This window comes from Rousettus aegyptiacus, unplaced genomic scaffold, assembly GCF_014176215.1.
Source record: "Rousettus aegyptiacus isolate mRouAeg1 unplaced genomic scaffold, mRouAeg1.p scaffold_m13_p_4, whole genome shotgun sequence".
Classification (NCBI taxonomy): Eukaryota; Metazoa; Chordata; class Mammalia; order Chiroptera; family Pteropodidae; genus Rousettus; species Rousettus aegyptiacus.
In genome coordinates this window covers 59766646-59790443 of record NW_023416307.1, presented here as the reverse complement: position 1 = coordinate 59790443, position 23798 = coordinate 59766646, and the positions used below count along the sequence as shown (strand labels likewise).

At 37.9% G+C, this 23798-nt stretch overlaps 1 protein-coding gene across 33 annotated transcripts in view; it reads right to left on the bottom strand.

The window, feature by feature from the left end:
• Nucleotides 1–23798, bottom strand: part of ZBTB20 (zinc finger and BTB domain containing 20) — a 736649-nt gene that overhangs the window by 171190 nt on the left and 541661 nt on the right. Inside the window, exon 6 of one of the 33 annotated variants that reach the window (XM_016137768.2) lies at nt 10052–10099. The exons of the other annotated variants lie outside the window; for them this stretch is intronic. The gene's annotated coding sequence lies outside the window, so the exon portion shown is untranslated. The remainder of the gene's footprint in view (nt 1–10051; nt 10100–23798) is intronic. 33 annotated transcript variants of the gene reach the window in all.

Here is a 23798-nt window from a genome sequence, read left to right as displayed (position 1 = left end):
GTTGTTCATACTCATGTCAGAGTAATTTAGGCAGAAACAAGAAAACATAAATGGTTTACATTAAAACTTTACTAACATATTCTTCATTAGTGATTTCCTCATGGCTCATCTCCATTGCTCTTCCTGGCCCCTTGTTAGTATATGCTCAAGAAGACTTTTTCACAGTATCTTTCTGCACTAGAAAACCCTGCTTATAAATTTTCCTTATAAATACCTGAATTTTCACATCCATCTATTAATGATCTAGGAATTGAGGATGTTTTCTGTCTGCTCTTTCACCTCCCACTTCATGAAAGGATTAGACTGTAAACAACTTAGCATGAATCCTTCAGGGCAAACCATGGCTGAGCTGGTCTCAGCAGGTAGGGAACCTGTGGCAGTCTACGAATACAATTATGAAAATGGAAAGAATTCACCCTTACTTTCAGGAAGAAATTATGTTATTTCCAAGATAAGACCTAGCAAATAAGGCACATTAAAAGAAACTAAGCAAGGTATGATTTTAAAAAGATTCTGCAGAGGTAAATTTCAAAAAAGGTGTCAGATTTGCCTCGTTTTCTCAAACTGCAGATTCATTTTCAGTGTCTGACAGTGGCCAACACCAGACACTTCAAGGGAAGTCCATTTGACTCTGACCAATGAAGCCCAAACACTCATTGTACAAAGGGGCTCCTTTCTTGCCTCCAAAGGCAATCGATTTGTGCCCCAGAGTCTGAGGGTTCATAGATTTTTTTTTTTTTTAATTTTATAAATTTGCGCATGCTTGCTTCTTCTGCATGATTTGGTCCCGAGGAAGTGGCACACCCACAATTCCACAGAGTTAATTAACCCCATACCGAGCATTTTTTTTTCCTCATTTCACACATCCACTCGATGCTTTAAATGACCCAGCAGTAGCATGATCAGATAAGTTTTTTTCCCCTCTCTTCTCAGTGAGGAAAGCGTGGTCGTGGTAGACCTGGAACATATCTGCTTTAATTCTAAAACATTACCAAATAACATTTATCAGAGGGTACAGAAATACTCAAAAATGTTTGAATTAAACTCTTTCATGTGGTCCACCCAACTTTTGACAATTTTAAATAATAATATATAATAAATAATGGGGTAGAGAAGTGTGATCTATATCCAGAAAAAAAAAATTTAATCTTATTTTACTGGAAAAAAAATTAAAAAGACCCCACAGCCTCCTTCCCTATCTTTTTAACAGTTTCAAGAGAAGGGACGACGAGAGGAATGATATAACTTATCTTTTTTCCATTTCAAGGAATAGGCTCATGATTTCCAGATTTATTTTCGCCAAAGTGAATGGCTTGAAAACTCTAAGATGATCACTGTTTTCTAACTTTTCTAGAAAGAAAAAAAGCGAACATGATGATGGTGGGTGATTTAATGCGATCAGCTTGTCAACGTGATGAAACTGAAAAAGCTTTTATAGAACATGTCCACATGCTAAAATAAAAAAAAATCTTTAACATAATGTATATAGTGTAGAGTGGTTTTTGTCATGGCAAAAGAAAGGAATATCATTAATTTAGACAGTAAGTGTAAGGTTCTGCTAAAAACCTCCATGGATAAATCACAGAAATACATTCTGGCCAGACAAATGGAGCCAGACAATTTCTAGTTCTTTTAGAAGCTATCGAAAGAGCCATCAGATTTTAAGTCTGTCATCTCTAGTACACGATAAAAAAATTCTGGGCTAGTTCTCTCAGTTATACTTGTACATGGCTTCAGAGTTTTAAAGATTTATACATAAATGGACAAGAAAATGACCTCTCCCGAATGTCCCACCTTAGGCAAACTACCAGATTTCTCTCATTTTCAAAAGTATGTGTGGCAAACTGGCCCATTTTGGTGGGACTTGGTCATAGAGCATGCAAGTCTTGTGTGAACTTTCAACCTCATTTTCCCCTGAAAAGTGATTTTTGCACACAATATTAAATCCCATGAGTTCTATTATTCTTAGCACAGGAAACAGTCAGCACAAGGGGAAGCCTATCTAATAGTTTAAATTCTTGTTTAAAATGTCTTAAATCCTATGCTTTGGAACCAAAGACCTTATGAAGTTCTAAAACACATTCGCTATTGCTAATTTTCTCAAAGTCATGACTGCTAACTGGGAGTCTTAGGAGGATAAAACGGGCCCAATAGACAAAAAGTAGGGTCCAGTGAGGCATAGTTTGTTTTTATTTACACTGGCCAGATTTCATATTTGACATACAGCCTAATTCGAGCATGTATATCTGTGCCCCCAGCTTTTGGCTGGAATTGCCTCATCTGGTCATCTTGCAACAGGGTTGTTAAGATTTCAAAGACTCCTTCCCATCAGGCTTTTTAATGCTCCCTGATGCCTTTACCATGGTCTACGGGGCCCAATTCCTCACCGCCTCTCTAACCTTATTTCCCATCACTTTTACACAAAATCAGTCCAGCTTGTGATACAATGTGGTTACCTAGGGGGGTGAACAGGAATAGGGATGTGAATGGGGATTAAAAGGAATAAATCAATAAGGAATTAGTGAGTTTATGCCCTTGTTAAAATTCAACTCTCTCATTAGATACCTGTACTTATAACTGAGCTAACAATGTTTCTGAACTTTCTTTGAGAATCAGTTTAGATAAGGAAGAACACGCAAAGCATTGCACAGATGGAGGCATGTATTCATTCATGAATTTAACAGATTTTTTTCATTGTTTATTATTAATTACCATGCCGATTAGGCATCACTCTTGCTAAAGGGCTTTTACTCTAGTGTAAGTTCTAGAAAATTTTTATGTCTCCATGATCACTGACACGTTATTAGCCCACACCATGCCCATAACAACCTCTCTTCTTGTTCCTTATTCACTCTTTTCAATTGTCCTGTGACAATCATTAAGTCCTTGTGAATGATCTGACCCTTTGTGGCCTGTACCATCAACTCAGCTAATTTTTATTTAGATAAAAAATCCCTTCCTACCCTCCAACTACCCTTTCTTTCTCAAACAGCCAAGAAAATATTATAAAAGTCTTCCTGAAGCTATTAAAGTATTTGAAATGGGTCTTTACAATCTTATTTGACACAAACACCAATTTTTTCTTTCTTTTTGGGAAGAGGGACAATTAATGGAGCCTTAGCCCCTAGGAAGCATGTCTTGAGCTATACAGGCAAATTATGAGTCAAAGGTCTCCCAGACACAGCACTCATTACCCTTTAAGACAGCACATTTCAGCACCCAACATGAGATCATAATCTTACCGGTCATCTCAGTCTCAGAAAAGAGTTAATGGAACACATGTCCCTGGTCCCTGAGCTCCTTAGAAGAAGGTACCCTTCCATTATATTTTAGTCTTTTCTGAACCTGGCTATCTTAGGTCAATGTCAGTGAACATGGTATAAACACCCCTCAACTTGTTAAACATTTTCTTCCTCCTCATATTTTTCTTCCTCCTTCCATCTAAACAATAATGGAAGAATTTAATGGTGGTACAGAGCAGCAAATGTTCTCTCCCTGTTTCTTTTCAAATATTTCCTTCTTATATAAACAGTGGTGATGGAATTATAAACATCATTGTTCTACCTCCATGTTAATATTCTTATTATCTTGCACAAACAGACGTGAATAAATACATACATGACACCAATCGATCCCTTTTTTAAAAAATGCAGTTTTCATCTTTCCAAACGATGGAGGAAAAATTAATGAATTCAACATGTAGTTTATCTGTTTATATTTTGAATGTTAATAAACTAAAATCAAATTATGGCTTAGTTCTTTTCAGACTTATATCAGCCATTACCACTTTTGGGGGAAGGTGGGACTAATGGCACTGGGTCCAAGTCCTCGGGGTCAGGGGGTAAGGGGCTTGGAAGGCTGGAGAGGATGTTAAGCTGCTAGGGCAGGAGATTTTGACTTGTTGGGGAGGTAGAGATATTTGCTGGCAGCGAGAGGAATATTTTTTGTAGAAAAAAAAATGGCTAAGGAGTGGTTACCTGGGGGCATTAGGTGAGAGGAATATCAAAACCAAACATAAACATGCAGTGAGGGGGCTGGGGAGGAAGATAAATCACTATTTTTTCCATCTTTTTATTTGTTTCCCATCATCACTTCATACTCTCTCCCTCTTCATCCTTCAAGATTCTTTTTTCTGTCTCTTTATAACAAAGAAGCATTTAGGAACAATTTCAGGGGACAGTGAAGCCCCCACAAAAGAAATTTAGAAAAGACTTATGATAATATATTGCACATTTATATATACAAGAAAATATAACCTATATATGATTGACCAAGAACTAGAAACTGGAACTTTTGAGATTTAAAAAATTCATGGTATGTCTGATCATATTAATCTCCAGACCAGCTGGTTTTTAGCATTGCTGGAAAGAGGTATAAGAGAATCATGAGTAGGGAAAAAAAGGTGGGGAATAGAATTATATAAGGATTTATATTTAAAAGGTAAAAGGGACTTCTTTAAGTTGTCTATTGAAATTCCCCCAAATTATTTTTGAATTTATATATAAGTACTATCAAGAGAAGGAGCTTAAGGCTTCTCATGGGGTTTATGAAATTACTAAACCCTGTGAATTATGTTCATCACAGTCACTCAAGCAAGTAACGGATAACTGGAGCATGGTATCTCACACTGAATAACATGGTTGGTCACTCTGCCAGTCTGACATACGGAGGCAGGGCCCACAGGAACAGCGGCCTCCTTATGAATACCATAGAGAGACACCCAGGTTCATCTGAACGCATAGGGCCTGAAGAATTAGGCATATAGTGTAGTCTAGAAGATACATATTCTCAAGTATTCTCTAACTAAACGTCAACTTTTTAGCCCTGTCTTCTTGGGGAAAAAAATTCTAGTATAAAGCTTCTGGGACTCCTTTATTTGGTCATTGGGTGGGAGAAGGTTGCTGAGACATATGACAATATGCGATGCCTAAGGACAGGAGGAAGCAAGGAAAAACAAGAAACACAGAGAGAGTGGGTGCCAAGAGAAGGGTGCCAGCTCCGGAGACTCTCTAACAGGAAAAACGGAGACTCTTAGAATAGAGAAATAAAAGAGCATGCTTCAAGGGAAACATCAGAACACTTTTGGAATCTGAGGTAAAAATTAAAAACATTTGCCTCTTGTCAATTATTACCATTGTCCCATGGGAGGTTCCTATTTCTTCTACTTTTACATACATGAGTACATTCTTTTCTTAAGAACCAGCCTTCCGTGATAATAGCAATAATGACGACAGCCTTAGTTATTGGCAAAGTTGGGAATGAAATCCTGATGTCCAGGCTATGTTCCCGAGTCCAGTCTACACCACTCAAAGTGTTCAGTCTACCATCTGTGGTGTTCCTGGGACTGGCCGCAGGGATGTTGGGATATACATGGCTCCAGAAAACAAGTACTCTACCTTTTTACCATGACTTTTTGACTTTCATTTTTTCCCTCTTTCCTCCCAGTCTATTAATCTCCAATTGCTTTTACACCAGCCAAGGCCTCTTGGGCTGTTAACTCTAAAGACATCCACCAACTCCACCTATGGTTTTAGCTATACCTAGGTAGTTCTTGAGTCCAGATGAACCTGTCCACATGTGTTCTCCTCAGTCTTCAGGGTGCTGGGCAATGCAGGAGAAAAATGACAAAACTGTACAGCCTGGTGCCCCTCCAGAGTCCTGGTTTTCAACCTGAGCTAGGGTTTCAGAACTACTTTATAATTCTTTTATTTGTTCCTAGACAGTTTCCTTTTTCATTTTCCACTTTATTGAACTCTCTCCTTACAACTTATTCCTACCCTTCATTCTCAGCTCTTAACCTTGCCTCTCTCTCTCTCTCTCTCTTTTTTTTTCCACAGAGAAGTTGGAGGCCATAGACTGGCATTCCCATCACTGCACCTCTGTCAGAACCCAACTATAACATTTCAGAGACTTTTCTCTCTAGCACCGATGGCCTCTTGCAGGATCTTATTGTACCAGTTACTATGTCTTTCTTCTCTATTTTTCATTTTCCTACTGACTGCCAACATGCTTCTGCAGCCCTCATATAAAACAAACAATAACCGTTAACAAACTAACAAATTAAAAAAAAACACACACACATTCTGTGGACCTGATTTTTCCCTCCTTTGTACCACCTTCAAGTTTCCCAAACTGATTTGTTCCTCAACACAGTAAAATCTGGTTTCTCTAAGCTGTTTCTAATTAAACAGCCTAAGTCACCAAAATCGCTAGTTCCCAAGGTCCATTCTTCAACCTTACCATTTTATTTGCTTCTTTTAAAAGTCAGGTTCATTGAATAATTTACTTACGCTAAATTCATCCTTTTTATACTCTTCTACAGTTCAATAAGTTTTGACCCTGTGCTAGTTCCTCGATGTCTGTAAAATAAGATCCAAATGCCTTTGATTCATATACAAATCCCTCCAGAATCTCAGTTTTCCCCACATAACCCATTGTCTGATCACACACCATTCAACAAAATGTGCTATGTACATTATGCTTCTTGGACTTTCTTCATGTTTCCTCTCTAGAAACACACAAGTTTTTGTGTAATATAGTAAATGCTATGAATATCACCATCTCAGTTTCTCTAGAGCATCATAAAACTTGATGTCATTTTGAGAAGTTGATGCTTTCAAAACAGAAATTAACCTTAAAATATTACTACCTGAAGCTCTCCATTATTTTAGTGTCATGAGTTGAACTGTGTCCTCTCCAAATTCATATGCCGAAGCCGTAGCCCCTGGTAACACAGAATCTGATCTGATTTGGGAACAGGGTCATTGCAGATGTAATTAATAAAGATGAGGTAATCCTGAAGTAGGGCGGATCCCTAATCCAATATGACTGGTATCTTTACATAAGGGGAAATTTGGACACAGACATGTACACGGGGGAACACCATGTGAAGAGCAGAGAACAGGGTGATGCTTCGACAAGCCAAGAAACACCAAAGATTGCCAGCAAACCACAGACGTTAGAAGAGAGGCATGGAACAGATACTTCTTAGAGCCCTCAGAAGGAGCCAACCTTGCTGACACTGACCTGGGTATCTAACCGCTAGAACTGTGAGACAGTAAATGTGTTGTTTAAGCCACCCGGTTTTGTGGCACTTTGTTAAAGCAGCCCTGGTAAACAAATGCATTTAGTAAAAAAACCATATTTGAGTATATCAGAATACTATTTAGCTCATTCACTCATGAAATACTTATCGGGTACCTACTATGTGCTAGGTTAGGTAGGATATTAGGATGCGTGGCAAATAGGAAAAAACTTAAAATATACTTGGTAAAAAAATTAATAAGAACATCATGTTACTGCATTTTTGGTGTACTAATATGCAATTAATCTATCAATCAACATAAAACTGATTAAATGCCTACTATTCATTCAACAAATGTTTACTGAATACCTGCTATGTGTCAAATACCATTCATTCTAGGCACAGAGGATAAAGTTCTCCACCTTCATGGAGCTTAAATTTTGGTGGGGAAACAGACATCAAACAAGAAAATAAGTAAATAAATTACATTACTTCACTCTGTGCCCCACACTGATAATCATAAGCATTTATCCTCTAAACCCTCTAACTCTTGAACAATGCTAAGGGCATTAGTAATACTTAAAAGCATTCCTAAATACCATGCCCTGTTATTTTCCCTACATTCCTGCGATCTCTATATAAGCCTGAAATATCCCTAAGATTAATGAACTTAAGCTGTTCTAGACTTTCTCATTTAAGCATGAGGAACAGGAGTTTACCCGCTACTTTGGCATCTACAAAATATTGATCAACACAATGAAGTGTGAGATTGTGGGTATGGTAATCCACAGGCAGCACACGAGTTAAAAGTGTTTGGGCATGACACCCCAAAAGCTGGGTTTCTCAGTCAGTCAGTCAGTCAGTCATTGAAAATGTATTTCTTAAGCACTTACTGTGTGCCAGCCTCTGTCCCGAAGGCAGAAGAACTGCAGACAGGGCAGGCATGGTGCTGAGCCCCACTGAGATTACATTCTAAAGGGAAACATCCGAATAACTAATTTCACAGCCCGTTCCTTAATTATGACTGCAGTAAGGACATATGGAGTGTGCAGGAGAGCACCTGGGTCAGGAGACTCTGCCATGAGAGGTCTGTGAGAAGGCTTCCTTGAGGAAGTAATGTCTGAACACTGCTTTGAGGCTGGGGTATGGGTATTTGTTCAAGGAAGGATCACGGAGTTCTATGTTTCTTCTTCCTTATCTCCTCTCGTCCACGTGCACACATTTCAAATACTTAAAAGTGTTCTTCAAATATACTAAGAACACCAAAACTAAACATGAGAGAAGGACTCTCCAGAGGAAAGGGGCCAAAAATAGAAGGAAAAAAAAGTCCCTAATCTCACCATTTGTTTTGAAAACACCCAAAATGATTAAAACATATTATAAATTAAAACATATGAACTAATCACTTGCCAAGTTTCATTTTTTAAATCAAAGCCATTTCTGAGGTTCGTAAACTGAAAAAGAGTCTTTAAATACGAACTTGTGTTTTTCTTTTCTTGGCCCTCGCTTGGTCTGAAGCATTTGCTGTTAGGCTGTATGGAGAAAAAGGGATCCGGCTGGTCAAACACGCATGTCATATACCCACTGGAATGCAAGCTCCATGAAATCAGGACTTTGTTCAGAGTTGTATCCCTGAAACATGAAAGGGTGCCCGGAAGATAGTGAGGGTTCAATAAATACCTGCTGACTGAGTGACTGAAGGAATATCCTGGGCCTCTGAAGGAATTCTCCAACTCTCTTTACTTACCCAAACCATATCTCGCTTTAGGCTAGTTCTTAAGCTGGGGAAACTTCTGCCCCCCACCAGGGGACATTTGGCAACATCTAGAGACATTTTTGGTTGTCAAGACTGAAGAAGCTGCCACCGGCAACTAGAGGGCAAAGGCCAGGGATGTTGCTAAAAGTCCCATAGTGCACAGGGTAGCCGCATACAACAAAGATTTAGCTGGCCCCCAAATCTTAACAGGGCCAAGTTTATAAAACACTGCTTTAGGCCCTTAGTTTCTATTGGGCAGTACCTGGGAGTGTGGTCCTCCACGTTCCTGGGAGGAAGTTAAGTCACAGACGAAGCAGCCAGAGGAGGCTCCTTGCTTCATTCTCTTACTTTTCATGACCCAGTAAAACTGCTACACTCTCAGGTATGCAGTCATTGGGGAAATCTTTTGAAAAAGTCTGTTTCTATAATGCCAGTAATTAATTTTATAGTGTATTGGAATTTCACTGAGCTTACATAAAAAAATATATCCTACTTTCTGTAAAATTAGCTTGTTTAGGGACTAGTCATACATCCATAAGAAAAAGGAAAGTCTTCCCCTAACTCAACCAGTTTATCCACGTCTGGTCAGGATCTGTCCGACGGTCTAGTTTTAATCATCATAGGTAAGATCAACTTCAAGAATTCCATCGAAACTCAATACTGTGCCTATGGAGAGACTGGGTTATAGCATTTCCTCGGCCCCCTTCCTTGCCCTGCATATTAAAATAGTAGTGTCCAATTCTACTTTCAATGGGGAAACTTCCGTGGTGCCAGAGGAGTGCGCGTGCCGATTTTCCCGCTATGATGGCTGCTCCAGTAATCCTGGTGCTGTGGCATGTGGCCCAGTTACCACAGAGACTGCATATGCTAACAGCGTAGTCTTCTAATTGGTGGGGGAGACACGGTTTGCAGAATCTTTTTGGAGGGATAAAGATAAGACACTAGAAAGAAAGCGAGACTGCCAATAAAGAGGCATAGCAGAGAAGGCCTTGATAATCACAGATTCTGGAAATTCAGGAAAACAGAGATTACAACTACTACTATAAAACAAACAAACTTTTCATGCAAAGGCTGCCTCTGTCAGAAAAGTTTCAAGTATGAGGCGAAAGAAAGTATTCAAAAATAAAGTAAATAAATGAACCTACAAAGGTATAGAGGTGAAAAAGATGGCATGGCAAGAAAACATTTTTAAATGATTAGAGGCAAGGAAAAAAAGAAATTAGGAGAAAAATAAAATTGAATGTTACATTTCTGTAGGATGGCTGACTTACAGGAAGCCTGGTCCTCAAGAAATGACCGAGTGCCTCTGTTTCCTCCCCCTTGAGTGGAAAGAAAAAGAATAAAGACGACTTCCCTCTCACTTTTTCACAGGGATCTCCTTAAACATCCCAAATGGCTTAACATTATAATAGATGAGTATGACGCACAACAGTGAAAGAAAACCTGACAAAAACTCTTCAAGAACACATAGATTAGGGAACACTGTTCACAATGCCAACAGGCTCATTTCATAGTTTCTTAAAATAATGAGAGCTTTGAGTTTATTGACAATGTGACCTCACATACATATTTTTTTCTCTGCATACGATGTTGAGGTACATAGTTATTACAGAAATAAAGGCACGTCTACAATGGAAAGGCTCTAGGTGTTAAATCTCCGAACCTCTATCCCTCTAAATGAAGTTACCTACTGGACAATTCCAATTGGATATCTCAAAATGTCCAAAGCTGAGTCACCTTCTCTTTCAAAGTTTCTCTCTCTTCTATGTTCCTTTTGTGAGCTGGCATCACCATTTACCCATCTGCTGAAGTCCCTGACATGGGAATCTCCTGTTGCTTTTCATCACCCCTCCAATAATCACCAGATTTGTAATTCTAATGTAATTTCTTTTAATAACCAAAGGCAGTTTCTGTGCATAGAAAGCAATATTTACAGTTAATTGGGGTTTAAACTATTACCTGTGTATCTATCTATACATACATATGTTATTCTATTTATTAATCTAATAATTTCTGTATAAATTATAAAAAAAATCACTTCCAGGAAGGATGAGGTTACCAGGTAGGAAATTTAGGATCTCAAACTATTTCAACTGTCGATGGGTTGAAAGAATGAGAGGGTGTGATCTGGGAACATCTTCCAGAATGATTCTATCAGTCGCCAGTAAACTCATCAGATATTTTCATAGCAACTAGAATAATGAGGGATCCTCGGTATAAATCTTACAAAGGAAATTTTACAACTCGTGTCCTCCATGTTCAAATTCCACTCTTATCTAATTTTTTTACAGTCGCTTTCCGCTTTGGAGCATGATAAAGATGGACAATATTTCTTGATTCTCGTGATCTTTTACTTGCTGATGTTGCTCGCATTTCTAGGTCTCTCACTGCCGTTGCATCACATTAGCTCAGGCCTCCATTATTTGCCACTTGTAATACTGTAACACTCCAACGTACTAAGTTCTCTCACGTTTCTGAATCTTTGCACATGTCACTACTTGTGTCTAAAACACCCATATTCCCTGATAAACATTTACCAAGTGAAAAAAAAAAAAGAAAACCATAAATGCTTCAGATGTTGCTGCTTTGGGTTCTGAACAGAAACAGTGGCCTATCTAATATTCTGGATAAGCCTACATGAAGTGCTCTTACTTTCAAAATTAATTTTGAAGAATCTGAAAATTTTGCCATGGAGAATCATGGGGCCCATGCCACAATATTAAGTTTTGCATTTAATAGAAACACTTGCGAACTCAGGGAAAGAAGTACTCATTATTTTTCTTAATTCATCCAGTAAATATTTACTGAACGCCCTTTATGCATCAGGCACTGTTCTAGACACTGGGGATTTCTTAAGAGTACAAAACAGAAAAATAAAAAGAAAGAAAGAAAGAAAGAAAAAGCCCAAAACCTAAAAACCCAAACCCTGCAGTCATAGGGCTTATATTTCATAGCAAGGGGAAATAAATATGTAAATAGAACATATATCATATCTGAAGGGAATAACTGTTATGAAGAAAAATGAAGAAAACTGCATTGGAGGGTATGGTTTTAAACATGGCGATTATAAAAGGTCTTACTTAGGAGTAAATCTAAACAAAGACCTGAAGGTGCTGAACAAACAGGCCTTATCTGGGGAAAGCACTGTGAGCAGTGGGAAAAGCTAGTGCAAAGGCCCCGAGGTGAAATGATGTATAGTGGGTGAGGAAAGCAAGGAGGTTAATGAAACTTGCGAAGAGTGGGTGAGGGGTCAAGTATTAAATGAGGACACAGAAGTAATAGGGGAAACTGAACGTGTAGGGTCTTTTGAACTAATGTAAATGCTTTGGCTTCCCCTCTGAGTAAAAGAGGAACCATTAGAGAGTTCTGAGCAGAGCAGTGATGTGGTCTGACTTAAATTACATTACACAGATTACAAAGAATCACTCTGGCTACCACTTGGAGAATAAACTAAGTGGCAAGACCAGAAGCAGGGAAGATAATTAAGAAGCTACTGCAATAATCCAGGCGAGAGATGATAATAGTTTGATTCAGGAGTAGCAGCGGTGCTGAGAATAAGAAGTGGTTAGACTCTGGATGTATTCTGACGTAGAACTCCAGAATTTGTTGATAGGTTGGATTTGTGAGAGAGATAAGGGGCTGGGAGATAAATTTTTTATTTAAGCGACTCTAGGGATGGAGATGCTCTTTGCCAAAGAGGGGAAGACTGCATATTTCTTGAGTAAAATTAGAAATTTCATTTGGGGATGTTAAGTTTGTGACGGTCATTAGACTTAATAGCTGGAGATACTGAGTAGGCAGGTGAATATGTGAGCCTAGAATTCAGAGTAAAGGCCAGAACTAGAGATACAAGCTTGAATCATAAGCTCGTATGTGAATATTATAGGAGTGAACAGATATAAGGGAGAGAAGAGGCTCAAAAATTGAGCCCTAAGACTCTCTAGTGTCTATGTGTTGGGGAAATGAAAATATGCCAACAAAGGAGACTGAGAAGAAATGGTCTGTGAGGTGGACAAAACATCACGTGATTATGGAGGACTTAACACTAAATGAAGAAAGTGTTTTAATGGAGAAAAAGAATAATGAGCCATGTAAAACGATGCTGAGAGATCAGGAAAGACAAAGACTGCAAATCGGTTAATAGATTTAGCAACATAGAAGCCACTGGTGCTCTTAGTGTGAACAGTTTTAGTACATTGGAGGGTGCAAAAGATAATTAGAGAAGTACTGAGGGAGAATTATAGAATAGGATTGGAGAGAGTCTACAGTGATTACAGCCGTTTCTTGAGAAATTTTGTTATAATAGGGATCAAAGAAATGGGATAGCAGCTGGTGGCGAGTGTAGGGTCAGACAAGAGTATTTTTTAAGATGAGAGAAATTATAACGTGTTTGTATATTGACAGGAAAGTTTTGGTAAATAAGAAAATTGATGAAGTAAGAGAAAGAGGGAAGCGCTAGTGTCATGCAGACACTAGAGAGTCTTAGGGCTCGATTTTTGAACCCCTTTTCTCCTCTATTTCTATTCAGGAGCATTGCATATGAGTGTGTGAGAGAAGGTGGAATCTAAAGCATGAGGAGGGCTTGGCTGAGACAGGAGCATGCAGAGTTTATCCACAGTTACAGGGGAGAAAGCAGAGTATGTGGGCATGGATGTAGATGGGAGGGTAGGCGTGCTGTAGAGTACGTGTTTGTGCAAGTTCTTTTTTGATTGCTTCTTTTTCCTTAGTGAAGTATGAAGGAGGGTCATAAGTCGAAAGTTAAGAATAGGGGAGGAGACGCTGGAAGTTCGAGAAAGGGAAAGATATGAATTACTCTTGTAGAAATGTGGGAAAGTGAATGAGCAGAGAAGCATAATCTAACTGCAGAGCAGCACAGAGAGCCTCTCTGAGTGATCACGAGTTTAAAGTGAGAACCATCGGCTTACTATATGTTTTTCTGTAGACACAATCAGCTGGTATGCGAGCATGGAATGGGTAGGGAGTTGGATACGATCACTACAGTGGAGATCTTCCAGAAAGGGACAGTGAAGCAAGAGATCAAGGGAGTTCAGGGTGTACGCAAAGAAATGATTATTAAGCTCATTGTCCATGGACTCTAAGCTATAAATGGAAGTGAGAATATGGCGGGGCTATGGGTAGAGTCAGTGAGTTAGAGGTCCCAGTGGGCTCAGGAATTGTTGTTACACAGGAAACAGAAGGATTGGACTGCGAAATTAGGCAGTGATTGGAGAGTGGGATGCTTAAAGTCAAAATTATGAAAAAGCTGTAATTGTTAGTAATTAAAAGGTCAAAGTATACCCATGGGAGCGAGTAGCTAGGGTGACGTGGAGGGCAGATCACAAGAGAATCAAGGAATTGAGAAGTAAGGTCTTGGAAGGATTATATATTTAGACATGGAAATGACCAAGAATTGTGATGAGATAAAAATAAAAAGGGCATTAATGAATTAGTGGCTAAAACGTTCAAGAAATGGAGGGGAGGCATCCAGGGGTTTAGTAGATGGCTGCCGCAAAGTGGGTTTAAGGGGACAGTGCGCTTTCCGACTCCCTCTCAACTTTTCCTCTCTCCTTCCCACCTTCTCAGTTTGTATGACTGGCATTAGCAAACTTTTGATGTCCCAGACAAGGCAGCTACAAATCACCTGTGCTGTCCCTTTGTCCTTTCTATTCGAATTATCTCCAAGTCCTAAGAATTTCCATTTTCAAATGTTTACACTCCTTTCTTCCTCTGTTGGGCTGTCACTACTCTTGCCATTCACTCTCTTTTCTATCACTCACATTAATGTTCTTTATGGCACTAGTCGCCATCTGTAATTATCTTGTTCATCTATTTCTTTGCTTTTCTGTTGGAGGGAGGTTATATTTTCCCTTATTAGAATGTAAGTTTTGTAAAGGGGGGAAAGCTTGCCTATTTTGTGTTCGAAACATAATATACTGTCAATAAGTATTCCCAGAATGAATCAACGACTGGCCCCTGTCACATGTCGATCCATCCTCGTTTTCTCAGTTTCACACACTGGCCTCACTTTACCATCCTTCCTGTTTCTCCTTACTCGCCAGCTTAAACCATCCATTTCACTCAGCAAGGGCGTTTTATTGCTTCCCCCAAACATCCTGTTAATGTCTACCCTGATGATTTCATCATATTTCTCCCCTGTTTTTAATGTCAGTTCCCCACACACCAATTCTTCAAGACTCAGCTTGGGACTCATCTCCTAGACGGCTTTTCTATGATTACTCTCAAGGCCTGCTGATTTTCCCTTCTCGAAAATCCTGTTAGGTCTAATAACGTCAGCTGCCTCATATTTTCTAATTGCTTAAGGTGTGTTAATCTTATTTTATTTTTTACCCTGAACATAGGTTTGCTTTTGAATCAGGGATCTTGACTTACATCTGTGGTACATTCCACAACTTACATAATGTAGCCATAATGGACACATGATACATAATGGATAATAGATGTTTTGAAAAAATATCATTGACTTCTGTCTTCCTCAACAATCTGAAAAACTTCACTTTTTTCCCTCTTTTTATTCTGCTGTAGTCTGACTATTCTTCCTGCTACAGCTCTATCACCTTTAAGACCATGCCCTCTGTCCACTGTACCCTTGCGTTGCAATTTCCATAACTAAATAATTGTTTTTTTCCACTATGGTTCCTAGAGTCTCTTGGCAATTAATTGTAGTATTTCAGGACATAGCTGCCAAGATCATCTTTTTTTCTTGGTTGATTTTATTCTTTCTGTAAAAAAATCCTTATGATTCTTTTTCGGCAAACTATGTATCCCCCTGGAATTTATTTTCTTTGGCTCCATTCTTGACCTGGTTCTTCTCTACTTTCTGTATGTTCAGTCCCTGCTTCTCATTCAATTTGCCCTTTGTCTCATTTTAGGGAATCAGCTTTCACACCTCCTTTCAAATCATCCTGTATATTTAGAATAGTTTCTCAAATAATATAAAATTTATAATATTTATGAACAAATGACACAATGCCAAGATATTCTGTCTCTTCTTTCAAATAACATCTGAAGATACACCTGCACCACTGAGTTCTACATTTAAGATATTGAATAAGTATCATTCATCCATCTGTTTTCATTCTGCCTTGCATTTTTCAGGACCTGCTTATGAGCTGCACTGGTAGGTCTTTAGGGCTGGGAACTGTCTGGCATAGTTCACAAACTGGCCTTTCCTCTGTATATTCATGTTTCTTTGACAAATAATAAATAATAATAGCCCACTGTGCATTTTTACATTCCACTCATAAGACCCTGGAAAAAGGTAATTTAATAACCAGGGATTATAACAGAACACAGAACCAAAACTAACCTCTTACTAGTTTTTGCTACAGTAACAAATTTCTATAGACCTATATTCTAATAAATAATTACCTACTTAAGTCATTTGTAAATTGTTCCTTTGCCAATATTATGTATCATATCAAATGCCTATGTGGTTTATAGGACAGAGAAAAACAACTAGAATATTACAGCTATGTGGGGGATCAGAGCAAAAGCAGCAAAATAAGAGGTTTACTCTGCTGGGTGCACAGTTTGTAAGAATTAGTCTCACAAGTAGAACTACTTGACAGAATATATGCCTGCTCTCCAGTTTCCCCCTTTCTCCCCTCCCCTTTCCCTTCACCACTCCAGATCTCTTTTCAATAATGGAAGACTTGCTTTCTTTCTTTTCTTCTTCTTTTTGTTAAAATTCTGGGTGGGAAGTATATCATTTTGTGTGAAAATTCTGTTTTTCCTATAAACATAACAAATATTCTGATTGACGCTGCACCATGAAAATGGCAGTGTGTGTAATGAAGGAGGGGATAGCTCGATGGGTGGAGTGACTCCATATTTATCTGCAGATGAGCCACGTTTAAACTTCAGGTTTCAAATGAAGATCAAAATGTTGACTGCCCTATTATTGCAGTGGCCACTAGATGGCAGGTCCAAAAATCTGATTGGAGCCTCACAGGAGGGCAATTCTTAACATGGGAAGCAGATTGTTCCTAGCACTCGACCCAGCCTTGGTTTATCAATAAGCCTCTGCTGTTTGCCAAAACATTGGGTGGATAAGACAACATCCACATTACTCCACGGGACTGCAGTGAGAAGAAAGCTCTTTGAGATCCAGATTTGTGGCGCAGGAGCATTGTCACCACATGCTCACACATCCAGATACAGCTAGCTCATTAGACCTCTGGCAACAGACATTCTCAGATGTCTGTATTTCATTTTCTAATGGTCTTTGCGATACCTTGCCATAATCTAAGGGGTATAAAAAGTAGTTGTCTAATCTATAGAAACACATGGAGAAGACTGTCAAACAGACTGGGGTGAGGGTATATCTAGCTGCATTCTGTATCACTCAACAATACATAGTTACCAGTACAGCTGACCCCTGAACAACATGTGTTTGAACAGCACAGGTTTACTTATACATGGATTATTTTTTCAATAAATAAAGGAAAGATATTTTCTCTTAATGATTTTCTTAATAACATTTTCTTTTCTCTAGCTTACTTAATCGTAAGAGTAGAGTATATAATACACATAACAAACAAACTATACGTGAACTGTCATCAGTAAGGCTTCCAGTCAACAGTTGACTCTCAGTACAGTCGGCCCTCCACATCCATGGAGTCCTGACCACACAGATTGAAAATACAGTGTTCGATCTGCATTTAGTTAAATTTGCATAAGTGAAACCATGGATATGAAGGAGAGACTGTAGTTAAGTTTTTGGGGAGGCAAAAGTTATACGTATCTATATTTCCTATACCAAAGATTAATCCTATAGTCATATTAATTGTTTTGGAAAAGAGAATGTTTACATATAAGAGACCTATTATTAAACAGAAAAAGTAATTAAGTCGCAAAATTGAAACAGATGTAAATTTAGAACAAATTCTTTGTTGTATCTTGTGTTATTTCCATTTTCTTAGGCCAATTATTTGAAGATAGGTTACATCTCTCCCTTCATAATCTTTTTTTTTTTTTGGTTACTATATTATCCTGATATAAATGATTTGACTACACAAACATTGAGTACTTTATCTTTTAATTAAAGAACTGACCTTATGATTTTTAAAAGTAAAGAATCATAAGTTTTGAGATAATTTATCATTCTCACATAAGAAAATGTTTTAAAGTCAAATTTATTTTTGTATGAAAGCTGTGACATGCATTTTGATATACATTTAAGCATCTGTGCCAATTAAAATGTTATAACAATGAAAGCAACACAAACTCAATCACAGCCATACAACTCACTTATCACTTACCTTTTGATCTCTCTTTCTGTTAAAATTTAGCTAAAATTTATAATAACAGTAAACATGTTGATTTCATCTACCCTTTTCCTATAAATTTGGACTTTTTCACTTGAGTAGGAGAAAAAGAGGACAATATACATTATTCTATAGAATAAAAACAATATTTTAGAAGGAATAAGTATGAACTACACTGATTACCACAGAAGAAATTTTATATCAGCTGATTTCCTTTAGATTGACGGTAGAATTTAAAACATGATGATAGAAATAATTTATGATGAAGTTCTGTGGTCATTTCTACATAACTGTGGTAAATGAAATTGAACACCCACCCCAAAATGCTAAAACTTGAGCCTCCCTCACAGAAAGAGCACCAGAATGGAGGCTGAGGCCTGGGTTCTGTCTTGGTTTTGACAATGCCTCCCTGGGTATGATCCAGAGGGCCTGGCTTCACCTGGGTTCTCTTCTTCAGCTAGAAAATGAGGGATTTTTAAGGAGAAAGTCTGTGATCCCTCTTTGTTTTAACAGTCAATATCCAGTGAAGTAAGTTACTGTGCACTGCAGATATTTTCCCCTCTGAAATAAACTTATTCTCTCAGGTGAGAGAACAGTGTTGTTAAGGAGCTTATATTGGAACTAACGTGTCCCAACCAACATCGTGGACTCTAGTCACGGAGAGGAAGCTGGAATTGATTCTTTTTCAATCTTCTCTCCCCTCTTTTCCATTCTGCATCACTCTTCCATTGACTTTCCCACTGTCCGCAAATCTAAATCCCACCCCACAGGTCCTCCTTGGCCTCTAGGTAGTCACTGGCTAGTTATTCAAAAAATCCTTTACCTTTCCTTTTAGGCACATAGCTAAACTCCATTTTCCTCTCTCCCTGCAGATAGCTACAGCCTTGTGACCAAATTCTGGCCAGTAGGATGTCAGCAAAAGTTACACGTGCTACTCCATGCCTAGACCATGAAAAGTTCCTGTGCAATTATTGCTCTCTCTCTTGACAAGTTGGGTGGCTAGATGTCATACCCAAGGTAGCCTTAGAAGTTATGTGCTAAAGCTGAGAGAGCCTCTGCCAACCTGGATCCCTGACCAGAGTTTACCTGAGCAAAAGAAAAACTGCTACTAAATTAAGCCATTGAGATTTGGAGGTTTATGTGTTATAGAAACTAGTATCATCTTAACTAACTGCACCCGCCCCCCTCCACCCAAACCAGAGATTGGCTCTCCTTCTGAGACACTTTATTTATGTCTCTCTGACCGTGTTTTTACCTTGTAATGAATTCTTTACTGATATGTTAGATCTTCTAGGACTGCATGTGTTTTATTCATTTTCTGCTCCTCCAGAGAATTCTAGCTAGTTAAATGAATGCTGAATAGAACATACTTAGTTTGAAAATTATAGAAGGTGGCTTTGATTTGAAAAAAAATTCTAGCTTTTTGTCTTCTCCTATTTAGGTAGAGGGTAGGGAAAATGAAGTTTTTGGTGTGTGTGTGTGTGTGTGTGTGTGTGTGTGTGTGTGACAACCATAGTTTTTAATATAAATTGTGTACTACCTTTCTGATGACCATGCTCTCAAAATAAAGTGAAAATTCAATATTTTGAAAAATTAAAATAATATCAAAGAGAGGGATAAGTGAAGAGATAAATTGAGAAATATGAGAACCAAGGGATTTAAAAAATATATCTCAAGTTACATGAGGCTTCTACCACCACTGTTCCTTATGAAATTACAGCTATAAACCATTATTTCAAATAGACCACTGCACTTTTTGTACTTTACCCTCAGTGTCAGTATTGACTTCTTCTGAACCAAATTCCTTGGACATTTCTTGTTTTATTTTTAGTCGGCCTCACCACAGCCCCTCCCTGCCACGCTTTACCCTTGGTTTCCTCAATACTGGCTTGATTTTCCCATTCTCTGTCTCTGACAGTCCCCTTCTCATTTTTTTCTTTGGCTCTTTTTTTTTTTTTTTTTTTTTGCCCAGTCTTTAAGTATTGGAATTTATGAGTATTCTGCTCTGGTTCTTTTCCTCACAACTTCACCTCAAGTCATCTCATCCAGTCTCATGGCTCCACCTATCACTTCTTCACAAATAACTCCCGAGTCTTTAACTCTAGCCCAGAACTCTCTTTGCAGCTTCGCATCTGAATTGTCTATAGTCTCCTGGACACTTTATGAAAACCTACATGTCTTGCAGCCACCTCATACACAAGTCGTCCCAAATCAAAAGCATTATTTATTCTTTCTTGGCAAATCTCTTCTCCCTCCTCCTGTATTCCCTCTCTGGGTAGATGACATCAAGTTAGGCACATTAAACTCTTCTTATCCTTTTCCTCTGTCCCTTATCTGAATCAGCTAATTAAATTCTAAAACCCTATAGGGTTTGTACAGTCCTTTTGAAATTTTTTAGCCTAAGTTGGAGGACTAGAGTTGTGAAATCAGATTAACAATAGGACTTCTTTTAACTGAAAGTCAGAGACCTCCTACTATGAATTTCTTCGCACAAACATATAAAAAAGGCAAGAAGTACAGAATGACAAAAAGAAGATTTTCATACCCTTCCATCACACCCGAGTTACACTATAAACCGGCAGAGAACCATGAGAGCTGTTCTGAGAGTGAACATTCTCACATCCTATTTCTCACAACTGGGACTGCTTTGAAACAAAATTGAATCAATGGAAAGGAAGGATTTTTTGCAGAGGTGACAGGAGCTTTGCTCACTGCTGTTCCTTCAGTAACCTCTGCAAAAGAAAAGGTAAGAAAGTCTCTAATGGCTAAATTTACAGAAACTCTAGGCCCGTGGTTTTTATTCACTCCTGGGTATAATGGTAAGAGTTCACGTTTATTTTAAGTGTTATATTTTCCATTGATATTCAAATGAGACTTCCTTCTCATCTAATCATTTGCATTGGCTTCTTGGCCCTAAAACACATTCTTCAATGTTTTCCACAATTCTTCAACATTAGTAATAACTTCCTATAGCAATTGTGGTCTTTTTTCTTTCCCTGGTGATGTATTTATCATTTATTACACAAACTTCCTCTTTGCTTCTTCCTTTTGCATCACCAACTCTAACATCTTAAATTTTCATTTGACATACTGCTTACCTAAATTATTTCACGTGTGTTCCCATCCATGGAAATTCATTTTTGTGTGACATAAATCCCTACCCTATTCTATTTCACAGTAATAAAACTTTATACTGAATTGCCAAAGAGATAGGTAACCAACCACGCAGTTTAAATTAAGTGCAAGATACACATGTTTGAATATTCTGCTCTCCGTCTGAGATGTGTAGAGACAGGTCCTGTTTTTGTCTGAATATTCTGTCATCTTACTCAGACTGTTGGAGTTAAATCATGTAAGAACAGTTTTCTCACTTAGATTCAAAAGTAACTTCTGCTATGCAGAAAAGAAAAGCACAGTAATGAAATAATATGTGCATTTAAAATAATCTCTTATAAATAATGATTACAGTCAGGTTCAGCCTATGAAAGAAGCAGTTCCATGACTTGAGCACATGCCAATGAGATTAAAAATCATCCAGGGCTGGCATTCTTATTGATTGTTGTCCCTCAGTACCTTCAATGGCTTCTAGTCTTTGTCCATGCTAACCTTTGCTAGTTGTTGTAGCCATGGTAAATATCCTGTTTATTGGATTTTATTAGCATTTTAAATTTTGACATTTGAAAAAGCACAATCCTCTTCTTTTTCATCCTGTCATTTTTAATGTATAAGTGTCCTAGCTCTTTCCAATTTTAAGTTTCTCTTAGCTTCAGAAGATTAGAATTTTGAAAAGTCACAATTATTTTGCTAGTATGTGGCCAGACCATATCTATTCCACATAACAAACCTTTAGTCAAAGGCATCATTCATACAATCATACAATTTAAGCATCAAAGTTTACTTCTGCCATAATTATTTGGTTATTATTTTTTTTTTTTTGGTGAAATTAGTTTTGGTCTGAATCACTCATTTAATTATGTTCGTTCTGAATCATTTTTGGTGATATGATAGTTACAATGCTAGACATTTGCATAGCACTAGGTTTCAAAGCACTGCCAATATATAGTTTTTATGTTATTTTCAATATACGTTGTGGCATAACCTTCAGATATTACACTCATTATATAGATAAGGAAACAGAGGAACAAAGTATTGCTCTGGATCACACATGGGAAGCAATAAGGTAGAACAAACTCCCAGTCCAGTGTTCTTTCCGCGACATCCCATTATTATTGTTTACCTACCATTACATACTTATTATTGCTTGTCAAATATCCAACATCATATTCTCCTCTGCACAGCACTAATATCACTCCTGTCATGTTCTATTTGCTGCCTTTACTAGATGGTATCCACCCTTCCCATTCTCCACGGCCCCCACTGGACTGTGAGCTATTCCAGGACAATGTTTCATCCATGTTAGCATCTCTCGCCCCTGGTAAGTTCCTACAATGCATTTGCTGAGTAAACTGTGCTATAAATGTTCATCTTCTCTTCGTTGTAAACTGTCTTCAACCCACGATTTTTAAGAATATGTGATAAATGTTAGTTTAGCATTATCTAAGCGGAAGGCATTTTATCCATGTCACAAGTAGGAGAATGGAAAAATCAAGAGAGTGAATGGTTTATTTATCTGGTGAGTCAGTGATAGAGATATGGAAAAACAAAACAAAAGAGAACAACCCAGGCTCTTCATGCTCAGGCTATGTCTGTACCACCATAGTCAAATGTACTGGGACCAAACAGACTGTGGGAGGCTGTATAGCCAGCATGAACAGTTATTCCCACATCGCTTGTGCAGGCTACAGTGGTTTAAAATAACTGTGGCAAGCTGGACATTTTGTTCCCTTCTAATTCATCTACGTTCCTGTAGTCATGCCTCCACTTCTGAACACTAATCACTTCTCTAGGTGAGCTTAAGTACCTAATTATTAAGAGCCCTCCAAATTTCTAGTGCCATCTTCAATATAGTTAGTGCCCTTTCTGTCCCATTTGCCCCCTGTGCTTGGTACTGAATCAGTATCGCAAATATCCCTAATGAAGAATCATGATACAGGGTTAAATTTACAAATTAAGCAATTCCTTTAGTTTTTATGTAGATTTTTTTTTATCTTTGAATCCCCACCTTCCATTTGATTAAAATAAATCCCACTGTGAAACTAAAAAAACAATGCTACTATGACAATTCTAAGAGAAATATTGAAACCTCGGCCATTTTCCAGAAGCTCTTGTCACCTGTAAGCTCTTGCATATAGCATCAGATAACCTAGGCTTCCAGGGAATGGTAGGACAATACATTAGCAGATTTAATATTAATCTCTAGAATCCCAGATTTATTTCCTGTCCAGGTTAAATGCTCTTTTGTTTATTATGGTAAAAAATAATACAAAAAAAAATCGATTATAACCATTAATGGAGGCTTAAAATATTAACTTCCATAGCTTTAACCCAATATCTATAATTAAATGCACAAAAGCTAAGTTAATGCAATGTTAAGGTTCAGCTTCTAATTGCACAAAAGTCATGAAATTTATAATGAAGGTTTCTAGTGCCACTCTTTGTCAGTTCTATAACACTCCTCACCTGATTTCTATAATATATGTTTAATCTGAATGTATTTGAGATAGAGTTCCTAGGGAAGAATATAAAACACAATAGATTAAGATTCAACTTGTACATGTCTACTTACATAATCAACAATACTAAAAAAGCACAATTATTTTTAAATTACAAT